The sequence below is a fragment of the Nyctereutes procyonoides genome, unplaced genomic scaffold (assembly GCF_905146905.1).
Source record: "Nyctereutes procyonoides isolate TBG_1078 unplaced genomic scaffold, NYPRO_anot_genome, whole genome shotgun sequence".
NCBI classification, from domain to species: domain Eukaryota; kingdom Metazoa; phylum Chordata; class Mammalia; order Carnivora; family Canidae; genus Nyctereutes; species Nyctereutes procyonoides.
Genome location: NW_026575043.1, coordinates 1,593,111 through 1,606,683, shown reverse-complemented (window position 1 = coordinate 1,606,683; position 13,573 = coordinate 1,593,111). Strand labels below are relative to the sequence as shown.

The window sequence follows — 13,573 nt, the reverse complement described above, 5'->3', positions numbered from 1 at the left end:
GCATGTGACCCCAAGACTAAGTGAGTTCAGAAATTAGTAAACTAATTTATTCAGTTGATTTCACCAGAAAGGAAGGGCTCTTGTTTACCAAGTAATTGAATCTTTGGAAGTTTTTGGGTTCAGGTTGAACAAGTCTTTTCCACAATGAAGTATTTAAACTTTGATTTAAAGTCTTATTATAGTCCTATGTCAGGGGATCCATCTGTAAATGAATATAAGATGCTATTTTTTGAAGAGAACATGTTTTCGTGGATGTGGAATGCTGAGTCTGAACCATGGCTTAAGTTTGAGGGCAGTTAGAAATTATTACTACTGAAAGGCAGATGTTTCAGAATAATCAGTCAAGGTTTTTTAAACTGGCAAGGTAGAAAGCAAGCAGTTGGATGGTAACAAGAATCTTGCTATTCCAACATTAAGATCAAAAGTAGAGTACCTCCTAACCTCATAATTACTTTAATCCACCCTGTAAATACAAGTAAAAATGTAAACTGAGTGCTGGTTTAAGTCTACTCTCTCTTTCACAAAGGATTGATTTCTCTCCACACATATTCAAAAAAATCATTATTTTTATTCATCTTTGTAAAAGAATTTCATTTGGGGTAAAAAATAAAAAAAGTAGGCATTTTATAAATAATAGAATAATTGAAAGAATGAATGTAATGAGGTGAACTGCTTTTAATTTTGAAGGTATCAAATTCAGTACAGCAAAATAAAATTAAAAATGTGTATTAGTTCAATGAATACATGTTTATATGGATTTATTTTTAAAGATTTTATTTATTTATTCATGAGAGACACAAAGAGAGAGGCAGAGACATAGGTAGAGGGAAAAGCAGGTTTTCCACAGAGAGCCTGATATGGGACCCCATCCCACAACCCCTGGATCACAACTTGAGCCAAAGGCAGACGCTCAACCACTGAGCCACCCAGGTGATCCTTTACGTGGGTTTAAAATGTGGTTTACATATATCAGCTAATGGCCCATTGTGAAAACTTTGCCTTCAACCAGAGATTTTGGTAAGTCAAGAAACTCACCTAATACTAACCTCTTGGCTCCCCTGAAAAATTAATGTTATGGAATCGAATCAACGTAATTTGCGGAGGTTCAGAGTGTTCATTCTGAGGAACCTCTGCTGGCTGCAAAGACTCCTGGTTAGAGCGCATGGCTTCTGAGCTCCCCAGCAATAGTAACATCCAGCTTTCAAAAAGGATAATAGTAAGTAGTGGAAAGCCCCAGGACACTTTTTCTAACCGAATTTAATTAAAAGCTAAATGAAAGTGAGTTCAATTACGTAGAGTAGATCAGTAATGTAGATCAAAGAAAAAAGAAAATCTTAAAACTTCCTACAGGTGACCAGTCTTACAACCAAGTGATATCATGGTGGTTTAGATTCAATATACCGTGCACACAAACAGCTCTTCCAAACCGTTTCCTTTATGTAAGTGGTTGGTGGGGAATTATACCTTATTGGGAAACAATTTTTTTGTAAACAAAATAAAACAGAATTTGCTTCTACTTCTTCTTACACCAAAATATGGACAAGCCTTGCACGTGGGTGGCTCGTTGGTCTAGGGGTATGATTCTCGCTTCGGGTGTGAGAGGTCCCGGGTTCAAATCCCGGACGAGCCCGCTTCCTTTTCAACCACTTGGACTTAATAGCATCAGGGGGGAAAAAGCGTTTTCCCAAATATTCTTGCCAAAAACACTGGTGTGGAATGGCAGTGTTCTCGGAGGAGCCGGGCAATGCCCGCATCTCGCGCGCCTACGCACCTGCGGTGCTGATGCTGCACCAGCCACAGGCCGGCTCTTCTGTGCATCCTTCCTCGGGCGCAGGGAGGGAGGGAAGCAGGGGAGTGGCTGGCGGGCACGCGCATGCGCACACGTGCCGCAGGGGGCGGAGCGAGAGCCCTGCTCCGGCACCTTACCTACTGCCGCCCAGTCCTAGTCCGCAATTTCCGCTGTTACAGCCCTCTGGTGGTGTGGGGAGGGGTGGGGGGCTCTCCGACCCTCAACCTCTGCTGCTCCCACCACCCTGACCCCTGGCTCTACGGCCTATGACTGCGGCCAGACGCCGGCCTCTTTCTGGTCCTGCACTGCCCTGGTCGGAGCTCATTCAGGTGCTCTGTCAGCCAGTGAATATTCAGTGGCTGCTGTGTGTCCACCTGTGCCTGATGCTAGGGACGCAGAGGTGGGCAGGGAATAAAATAAGGTTTGTTTCTACTAGTTCCAAGTAACTACATAGCGTTTTCATGCATCCAGACTTCCCAGAAGAGCATGCAGAAGCAGGGTCGACGTGTACACTCCAGGGAAAACCCCAAGGAGCAATCCCTACCCTAGACCTCATGCACACCAGTACTTTTTCCTCCAGGAAATGCTCTCACTTAGGAACTGTGCAAAAACGCTCAGGTGAATTAATTAGCATAAATATAAAAGACGACAAAAAAAAAGATGAGGAGGAAGGTATTAATTCAGTTATTTTGCTCTTGCCAGCTATCTTAAGATATTTCCTTGGAATAACTGCTGTTTTGTGACCAACACTGAATGCTGACACACACACACACACACACACACACATCACGGCAATTTCTTTGAAGGCTCATCTTGAAAGTATTCTGGAAGAGTGGTCTTTTTTTTTTTTACCTTTGTTTAGGGCAAATTTGGAAGCCCAATAACATGAAGATGCAGGTCCTTTTTCAGAAGTGGTGTAGAATATATTGTCTCTTTTTATACATGAAATATGAGTGTATAATTTATTTGTAAAACAATTTTATAATTTGAAGTAGATGTTGTTATTCATGAAGTTTGAAATTCAAACCTCCTCCAAACTTTGTACTTCAAGAATTTTCTTAGGATGCAGGAAGTCAGTTCTATGCCACCTAAGCCAGAGATTGAATTATCCTCCTTCAAGACATTTTATTATCCCAAAAAGGATAATTTAAAGATACTGTCTGATAGGAAATGGCACAGTAGATCACTTTACTGTGATGCCCACAGTCAATAAACTGGACTCATAATCTCAGTGTCCAGTTATTGTAAGGGCTTAATTATAACTATAACCAGCAACCAAGGATCACTAGACATCTAAAATAAGTGCCTAACATGATAGAGATAAAAGTGAACTAGAAAAAAATAGAGGAAAATATTATGCAGAAAGAAGAAAACTCAGGAAAGTTATTACAGAGAGAAAGAATGCTATACAAAACAGTAGCTCAACTACAAAAGCCTCTTAAAATTCAAATTATGAGAGTAGAAATGAAAAACTTAATGGAGTAACTGCAATAAAATGTGAAGGATATCTTCCAGAATATGGAGTAAAAATATAAAGGGGAACCAGCAGTTATGCTCCCTAGTAGATACCCAAATGAATTGAAACTTATGACTACAACAAAACCTGCACACTAATGCTTATAGCAGCTTTATTCATAACTGGAAAAACTGAGAAGCAACCAAAACGTCCTTCAGTAAATGAATGGATGGGGTGTCTGATTGGTTCAGTTGGTTAAGCATCCAACTTTTGGTTTTGGCTCAGGTTACCATCTCAGAGTCTTGGCATCGAACCCATGTTGGGCTCTGTGCTCAGTGCAGAGTCTGCTTGAGAATCTTCTCCCTCTACTATGCCCTTCCCCATGTTTGGGCACACACATGCTCTCTCTCTCAAATAAATAAAATCTTTTTAAAAATTAATAAATGGATAAACTGTGGTACATCCATACAATGGAATATTATTTAGTAAGAAAAAGAAATGAGCAATCAGGCCACAAAAAGACATTAAAGAACCTTAAAAGCATATTGTTAAGTGAAAGAAGCCAATCTGAAACAGGTAGGGAGGGATATAGGAATGAAGAGGTAGAGCACAGGCCAGTGAAATTATTCTGTATGATACTGTAATGATGGGCACATGTCATGACACATTTGTCAAAACCCATAGAATGTGCAACACAAGGAGTGAACCTTAATGTAAATTATGGACTTTGGTTACATCGGTCCCTCGGCTGTAACAAATATAGCACAATACTATGAGATGTAAATAATAAGAGAAGCTGTAGGAGAGAAGACAGGGTATGTGGGAACTCTGTACTTTCCTATCAATTTTTCTGTAAACCTAGAACTGCCTTAAAAAAAATGTCTGGGCAGCCCCGGTGGCGCAGCGGTTTAGCGCCACCTGCAGCCCGGGGTGTGATCCTGGAGACCCAGGATGGAGTCCGACGTCGGGCTCCCTGCCTGTGTCTCTGCCTCTCTCTCTCTCTCTCTCTCTCTCTCTCTCTCTCTCTCTCTCTCTCTCTGCCTCTATGAATAAATAAAATCTTTTAAAAAATGTCTAGACGGCGGAAGAGTAGGGTCTCTTTAAAAAATGTCTAGATGGGGATCCCTGGGTGGCGCAGCGGTTTGGCGCTTGCCTTTGGCCCAGGGCGCCATCCTGGAGACCCAGGATCGAATCCCACGTCAGGCTCCCGGTGCATGGAGCCTGCTTCTCCCTCTGCCTGTGTCTCTGCCTCTCTCTATCTCTCTGTGACTATAAAAATTAAAAAAAATGTCTAGATGGTGGAAGAGTAGGGTCCTCAAGTCACCTGTCCCCATCAACTTACAAATAATCCTGAAAACCTATCAGCCTGAGATTTAAAGAGAGAACAGCTGGAATGCTACAGAGAGAAGAGTTTGCACTTCTAACAAGTACAACTCTTTTTTAGCCACTCTGCACTGAGCAAAATGACTAGAAAGAACTCACCACAAAAGAAAGAATCAGAAATAGTACTCTCTCCCGCAGAGTTACAGAATTTGGATTACAATTTGATGTCAGAAAGCCAATTCAGAAGCACAATTATAAAGCTACTGGTGGCTCTGGAAAAAAGCATAAAGGATTCAAGAGACTGCATGGCTGCAGAATTTAGATCTAATCAGGCCGAAATTAAAAATCAATTAAGTGAGATGCAATCCAAACTGGAGGTCCTAATGATGAGGGTTAATGAGGCAGAAGAAAGAGTGAGTGACATAGAAGACAAGTTGATGGCAAGGAAGGAAGCTGAGGAAAAAAAGAGAAAAACAAAATACCATGAGGAAAGGTTAAGGAAAATAAATGACAGCCTCAGAAGGAAAAATCTATGTATAATTGGGGTTCCAGAGGGCGCCAAAAGGAGAAGACCAGAAAATGTATTTGAACAAATCATAGCTGAGAACTTCCCTAACTTGGGGAGGGAAACAGGCATTCAGATCTAGGATATAAAGAGATCCCCGCCCCCCACCCCCCAAATCAATAAAAACTGTTCAACACCTCGACATTTATTTATAAAGATTTTTATTTATTTCTTCATAAGAGAGATATATAGAGAGAGGCAGAGACACAGGCAGAGGGAGAAGCAGGCTCCATGCAGGAAGCCCAACGTGGGACTCGAGCCCAGGTCTCCAGGATCATGCGCTGGGCTGAAGGCAGGCGCCAAACCACTGAGCCACCCAGGGATCTCAACACCTTGACATTTAATAGTGAAACTTGCAAATTCCAAAGATAAAGAGAAAATCCTTAGAGCAGCGAGAGACAAGAGATCCCTAATTTATATGGGGAGAAATATTAGATTAACAGCAGACCTCTCCACAGAGACCTGGCAGGCCAGAAAGGGCTGAATATATTCAGGGTCCTAAATGAGAAGAACATGCAGCCAAGAATCCTTTATCCAGCAAGGCTCTCATTCAGAATACAAGGAGAGATAAAGAGCTTCCAAGATAGGCACAAACTGAAAGAATATGTGACCACCAAACCAGCTCTGCAAAAAATATTAAGGGAGACTCTGTAAAAGAAAGAGGAAGTCCAAAGAAATAATCCACAAAACAGGGACTGAATAGGTATTATGATGACACTAAATTCATATCCTTCAATAGTAACTCTGAACGTGAATGGGATTAATGATCCCATCAAAAGACGCAGGGTTTCAGACCGGATAAAAAAGCAAGACCCATCTATTTGCTGTCTATGAGAGACTCATTTTAGACCTAAGGACATCTACAGCCTGAAAAGAAAAGATTGGAGAACTATTTACCATTCAAATGGTCCTCAAAAGAAAGCAGGGGTAGCCATCTTTATATCAGATAAACTAAAGTTTATCCCAAAGACTGTAGTAAGAGATGAAGAGGGACACTATATCATACTTAAAGGATCCATCCAACAAGAGGACCTAACAATCATAAATATTTATACCCCTAATGTGGGACCTGCCAAGTATATCAATCAATTAATAACCAAAGCTAAGACATACTTAGATAATAATACACTTATACTGGGAGACTTCAACACAGTGCTTTCTGCAAATGACATATTTTCTAAGCACATCTCCAAAGAAACAAGAACGTTAAATGATACACTGTACCAGATGGATTTCACAGATATTTACATAACTTTACATCCAAATGCAACTGAATACACATTATTCTCAAGTGCACATGGAACTTTCTCCAGAATAGACTACATACTGGGTCACAAATCAGGTCTTAACCAATACAAAAAGATGGGGAGTGTTCCCTGCATATTTTCAGACCATAATGCTTTGAAACTTGAACTCAATCACAAGAAGAAGTTTGGAAGAAATTCAAACACGTGGAGTTTAAAGACCATCCTGCTAAAAGATGAAAGGGTCAACCAGGAAATTAGAGAAGAATTTAAAAGATTCATGGAAACTAATGAGAATGAAGATACAACCATTATCCAAAATCCCAAAATCTTTGGGATATAGCAAAAGCAGTCCTGAGAGGGAAATACATCGCAATATAAGCATCTCTCAAAAAACTGGAAAAACTCAAATACACAAGCTGACCTTGCACCTAAAGGAACTGGAGAAAGAACAGCAAATAAAACCTACACCCAACAGAAGAGAGTTAATAAAGATCCGAGCAGAAACCAATGAAATAGAGACCAGAACTGTAGAACTGATCAACAAAACCAAGGAGTTAGTTCTTTGAAAGAATTAATAAGATAGATAAACCATTAGCCAGCTTTATTAAAAACAAAAGAGAAAAGACTCTAATTAATAAAATCACGAATGAAAAATGAGATATCACAACCAATACCAAGGAAATACAAACGATTTTAAAAACATATTATGAGCAGCTATACACCAATAAATTAGGCAATCTAGAAGAAATGGACGCATTTCTGGAAAGCCACAAACTACCAAAACTGGAACAGGAAGAAATAGAAAACTGAACAGGCCGATAACCAGGGAGGAAATTGAAGCGGTCATCAAAAACCTCCCAAGACAGATAGCTTCCCAGGGGAATTCTATCAAACGTTTAAAGAAACAATACCTATTCTACTAAAGCTGTTCCAAAAGATAGAAAGGGATGGAATACTTCCAAACTTCTATGAGGCCAGCATCACCTTAATTCCAAAACCAGACAAAGACCCCACCAAAAAGGAGAATTAAAGATCAATATTCCTGATGAACACAGATGCAAAAATTCTCAACAAGGTACTAGCCTAGCCAATAGGATCCAATAATACATTAAGAATATTATTCACCATGACCAAGTAGGATTTATCCCCGGGACACAAGGCTGGTTCAACACTCGTAAAACACTCAATGTGATAGATCATATCAGCAAGAGAAAAACCAAGAACCATATGATCCTCTCAATAGATGCAGAGAAAGCATTTGACAAAATCCATCCATTCTGATCAAAACTCTTCAGAGTGTAGGGATAGAGGGAACATTCCTCAACATCTTAAAAGCCATCTATGAAAAGCCCACAGCAAATATCATTCTCAGTGGGGAAACACTGGGAGCCTTTCCCCTAAGATCAGGAACAGGACAGGGATGTCCACTGTCACTACTGCTATCAACATAGTATTAGAAGTCCTAGCCTCAGCAATCAGATAACAAAAAGACATTAAAGGCATTCAAATTGGAAAAGAAGAAGTCAAACTCTCCCTCTTTGCAGATGACATGATACTGTACATTGAAAACCCAAAAGACTCCACCCCAAGATTGCTAGAACTCACACAGCAATTCGGCAGTGTGGCAGGATACAAAATCATTGCCCAGAAATCAGTGGCATTTCTATCCACTCACAATGAGACTGAAGAAAGAGAAATTAAGGAGTGAATTCCATTTACAATTGCACCCAAAAGCACTAGATACCTAGGAATAAACCTAACCAAAGAGGTAAAGGATCTATACCCTAAAAACTACAGAACATTTCTGAAAGAAATTGAGGAAGACACAAAGAGATGGAAAAATACTCCATGCTCATGGATTAGAAGAATTAATATTGTGAAAATGTCAATGCTACCCAGGGCTACCTACACATTTAATGCAATTCCTATCAAGATACCATGGACTTTCTTCAGAGAGTTGGAACAAATAATCTTAAGATTTGTGTGGAATCAGAAAAGACCCCAAATAGCCAGGGGAATATCAAAAAAGAAAACCAGAGCTGGGGGCAACACAATGCTGGATTTCAGGTTGTACCACAAAGCTGTGATCATCAATACAGTGTGGTACTGGCACAGAAACAGACATACAGATCAATGGAACAGAATAGAGAATCCAGAAGTGGGCCCTCAACTCTATGGTCAACTAATATTCGACATAGCAGGAAAGACTATCCACTGGAAAAAGGACAGTCTCTTCAATAAATAGTGCTGGGAAAATTGGACAGCCACATGCAGAAGAATGAAACTAGACCATTCTCTACACCATACACAAAGATAAATTCAAAATGGATGAAAGATCTAAATGTGATATAAGATTCCATCAAAATCCTACAGGAGAACACAGGCAACACCCTTTTTGAACTTGGCCACAGCAACTTCTTGCAAGATACAACTATGAAGGCAAGGGAAACAAAAGCAAAAATGAATTATTGGGATTTAATCAAGATAAAAAGCTTCGCACAGCAAAAGAAACAGTCAACAAAACTAAAAGACAACCTACAGAAGGGAGAAGATATTTGCAAATGATATATCAGATAAAGGGCTAGTTTCCAAGATCTATAAAGAACTTATTAAACTCATCACCAAAGAAACAAACAATCCAATCATGAAATGGGCAAAAGACATGAAGAGAAATCTCACAGAGGAAGACATAGACATGGCCAACAAGCACATGAGAAAATGCTCTGCATCACTTCCCATCAGGGAAATACAAATCAAAACCACAATGAGATACCACCTCACACCAGTGAGAATGGGGAAAATTAACAAGACAGGAAACAACAAATGTTGGAGGGGATGTGGAGAAGGGGAACCCTCTTGCACTGTTGGTGGGAATGTGAACTGGTGCAGCCACTCTGGAAAACTGTGTGGAGGTTCTTCAAAGAGTTAAAAATAGACCTGCCCTATGACCCAGCAATTGCACTGCTGGAGATTTACCCCAAAGGTACAGATGCAGTGAAATGCTGGGACACCTGCACCCCAATGTTTATAGCAGCAATGTCCACAATAGCCAAACTCTGGAAGGAGCCTCGGTGTCCTTCAAAGGATGAATGGATAAAGAAGATGTGGTCTATGTATACAATGGAATATTACTCAGCCATCCGAAATAATACTCAGCCAATACTTGCTTTAACGTGGATGGAACTGGAGGGTATTATGCTGAGTAAAATAAGTCAATCGGAGAAGGACAAACATTATATGGTCTCATTCATTTGGGGAATATAAAAAATAGTGAAAGGGAATAAAGGGGAAAGGAAAGAAAATGAGTGGGAAATATCAGTGAGGGTGACAGAACATGAGAGACTCCTAATTCTGGGAAATGAACAAGGTGTGGTGGAAAGGGAGGTGGGCGGGGGGTTGGGGTGACTGGGTGATGGGCACTGAGTAGGGCACTTGACAGGATGAGCACTGGGTGTTATGCTATATGTTGGCAAATTGTACTCCAATAAAAAAATAAGTCTATTAAAACATAAGCAGAGTGCAAATAGTAAAAAAAAAGGTGGGGGGCAGGGAGGAAAGAAAAAAGGAGAGGAAATATCTTGGAGCTGTAAAATCTGAGGTAAAAGAAGTTCCAGGAAAAAAAAAAAAGAAAATAGAGAACATGTAAGTGAGAAAATCAACAACAAAAAAGTCAAGCTAATTTTCCAAAAGGAAATACATGATTTTCCAAATTTAATGAAGTAATAGAGCTCTCAGAACAATGAATGAAAATAGAAACACATGATGGCATACTTTTCAGAGTTTTGGGAACACTGGGGACAGGGAAATTGTCCTGAAAGAGAGAAAAGCTAATTAGAAATGAAGTATCAGTAATTAGAATGACTTCTTAATTCTCGTAAAGTAATACTGAAAGCCAGAAGACAATGGAGAACTTTCAGAATCCTGAAAGAAAATATTCCCCAACCTAGCATTCCCATACCCAACCAACCTTCAATCAACCGTTGGAGAAACATAAAAGATATTTTCCAATGCCCAAATACTCAAAAATCTTATTTCCAATGAACTTTTTTTTTCAGGAAGCTACTCTACAATGTAGAAGGCAAATTAAGATAGAAAAAGCCTTAGGATATCCACCCCCAGTGGTAGGGAAAGAAAAAGTACATGATTATGGTGAAGACATCCTGACGAAAACTGTATAGCAACTACAGAAATCATCCAATTCTATCCCTCTCCCCCTTTTAAAGATTTTATTTATTCATTCATGAGAGACACAGAGACACACACAGGAAGCCCAACGTGGGACTCAATCCTGGGCCTCCAGGACCACACCCTGGACTGAAGGCAGGCACTAAACCTCTGAGCCACCCATGGATTTCCATCTTAACCCCTTTTTAAGACAAACGTGTATGGTTATTTGCGGTAACTTGGAAAAAAAAACTTCTAATGTTCAGGAAAAAGAGGTGGATCTTTTTGTATAATGGATAATCAGTAAAAAACAGTAAATTAAAAAAATCAGTAAGTAGAAATAATGTGTATTATTTAGAATATAACTTTTTTAAGATTTTATTTATTCATTCATGAGAGAGATGGAGAGAGGCAGAGACACAGGCTGAGAGAGAAGCAGGCTCTATGCAGGGAGACTAATGCAGGACTCGATCCTGGGACTCAAGTATCACACCCTGGGCCAAAGGCAGGTGCCAAACTGCTGAGCCACCAAGGGATCCCCTGGAATATAATTTTGTCTTTGTAACCTACTGTAGCTTAAAGGAAGCAGATGGGACTCACATCTCACATAATTGTCTGAAAGTATAATCAATCCTAGGGTGATGCTTTCACTCCAGGGTGTTTCCCTCCGGTATTCTACCTCATTGCTCCCTCCTTCTTATGGTGTTGCCTTTTCCAGCAAGCGGAGAGAGTAGGAAGAGAGAAGTGGGTGGTACTTCTTTCCTCTTTTGGGCATAGCCTGCAAGCTTTACATACAGTGACTCTCTAATGCACTAGTTTAGAAATTGGTCACATGGCCATGCTTAGCCATCAAGAAAAGTTGTGCATGGTAGTCTTCTCTGGCTGGCTATAAGCCCTTCTAAATGCCCATTTCTAAGAAAGGAACAAATATTGATGGAGAACTAGCCATGTCTGCTATAGTATGAGATTTGGAGATGTGCTGCTGGTAAAAACAAAAACAACACAAACAAAAAAATCAAATGTCTAAAAATCTTTGTCTCTCCCAAGGGGGAAGAAGAAAAGAGGAAAAAGATCGCTTTTTTATGTATACATGTTTTTGAAGTGTTTAAGATTTTAAAACATGGTTATTGTTAAAAAATATTAATGAAAAAAAAAGCTTTAAGGTGAGAACTAAGGTATGGATAAAAAATTTATCCAGGTTCAAATGAGGAAGGGCAAGAGCACTCCATGAGGGAAAAGGTCTTGTTGGAAAGAGGGGAAATAGATCCTTCTTGATACAAAATCAGGAATTGGACTAGAGAGGAAAACAAGGCAGAGAAAAGTGGGTGAAGCTGAGCATGAAGATCCGCGCAGGTCAATAAGGCAAACACTAAAATAAAAGGTTTTTTTTTTTTTTCAAGTAAGAAGAGAGAATGGTTCATCACAAGCAAAGAGTGGTCTTCACTCAAGATATTAGTGCAACCCAAGGTAAAGTGCCCTCACACTAAGAGTATAAGAATCAGTGGAGATCCATTCCTGCAAGATTAGGTTCCTCCTATGATTGATTTGCTTAGGCTTCAGGGAAAAAAAAAAATCTTCATGATCACCTTCCTTCTCAGATTTATGGATGCTCCCTGATCACTCACGTGCATCAGTGCTCCAGCCAGTGATTTCCCCATACTTGTGTAGATCCTTCGAGCTCCCTGCCTTTGCTCAGGCCCCTTCCTCAGCCCGGGACACCCTTTCTCAGCCACCTCTAGAAAACTTCCTCTGCAAGACTCACCTTTAATATGACCTTCTTTGACCAGGCATTTATGATTCATTATGATTAGTCAGAATTAAGCCCTACCCATGTTCATTTATGTGCATTTTATTCATTCAGTGAAACTAATCAAAAATCTAAAAAAAAAAAAAAAAGGTTGAAATAGCCTTTTTTCACCCCTTCCCCAAATAATTTCCTCGCTAGAAGTGAGTCTTTTGACATCCCTAGCACCACATGCCTGGTAAAATCGGACAGAAGCTGAGAACCCGTCCCCTAGAAAATCACCCAAGAGGCACGGATATGGGGGGGGGTGCTGAGAACTCAGGGTTCCCCCGGCGGATGCGCGGGAAAGGGGCCCCGCCCCACCCCGGTACAGGGTCACCTCTGCGACCCCACCCCGCAGCGTTAGGCGGTGAGAGAGGGAGCACCGCCTCACTCGGACCCGTGCTTCAATCGCCCAGGCTGTCTCATCCGCCAGGAATTCGGGGTCCGGATTCGCCAGGGGCCCTGGGGTGGGCTCTGGCGGCCCGACTCTGGGAGCCCCTGCCCGCGGCGGGCTCAGAGGGCTTCCTCCCCGCGCAGGTGGGGACCGCCGCCAGGTTCGCGGGCCGCCGGGGCCACGCCCACCGCCTGCGCGCACGCGGCCCTGCAGCCCGGACCCCGCCGGTGCCTCTGGCGCTGCTGGCCCGCTGTCGCGACTCCGGCGAGAGCTGCCCCCGCCCCTTCCCCATCGCGAGGTCCCCCCCCCCCCCCCCGCTCCGTGGCCCCTCTGTGCGGAGCCAGCCAGCCCCACGTCTCCTGGACGTCTCCGAGCCGACTCCTGACTGTCCTTCCATCCAGGACAGCAAGAGTTCCCGGGTGTAAACTCTGAAATAAAGTACTTAGGAGCCCTGGCGCGTCGCGACGAGGTGGCCGAGTGGTTAAGGCGATGGATTGCTAATCCATTGTGCTCTGCACGCGTGGGTTCGAATCCTACCCTCGTCGGTTGGGACATTTTAGTTAGGAGAGGGGAAAAAATTAAAGCCAATTTGTCCAAAAAGTTGACTTTGCGGGTTTTCCACTTTATCGTTCATTTGGTGGGAACTTTATGAGAGCAGTGAAGTACCTCCTTGGTGCACCTCTCCTGCCTGGTGCCTGCCTGGAGCGCGAAAGGATGAGAGGAAGTGAAAGATGCTTGAAAGAAATCTGCCATCTGGAAACCACAAAGGTTTTGCCCTTTATTAGCACGCACAGACTATATTATTCTACCTCTTAGATTTAGATCTACAATTCACCTAGAACTAATATT

The 13,573-nt window shown here is 41.6% G+C and overlaps 2 non-coding genes across 2 annotated transcripts; both read left to right on the top strand.

Moving 5' to 3' along the window:
• The first annotated feature begins 1,558 nt into the window (after positions 1-1,558).
• Positions 1,559-1,630, top strand: TRNAP-CGG (transfer RNA proline (anticodon CGG)). The gene has a single exon. It is a non-coding gene; the product is annotated as a tRNA-Pro (tRNA).
• An 11,557-nt stretch (positions 1,631-13,187) lies between these two features.
• Positions 13,188-13,269, top strand: TRNAS-GCU (transfer RNA serine (anticodon GCU)). Its single transcript has one exon. It is a non-coding gene; the product is annotated as a tRNA-Ser (tRNA).
• The last annotated feature ends 304 nt before the right edge of the window (positions 13,270-13,573 follow it).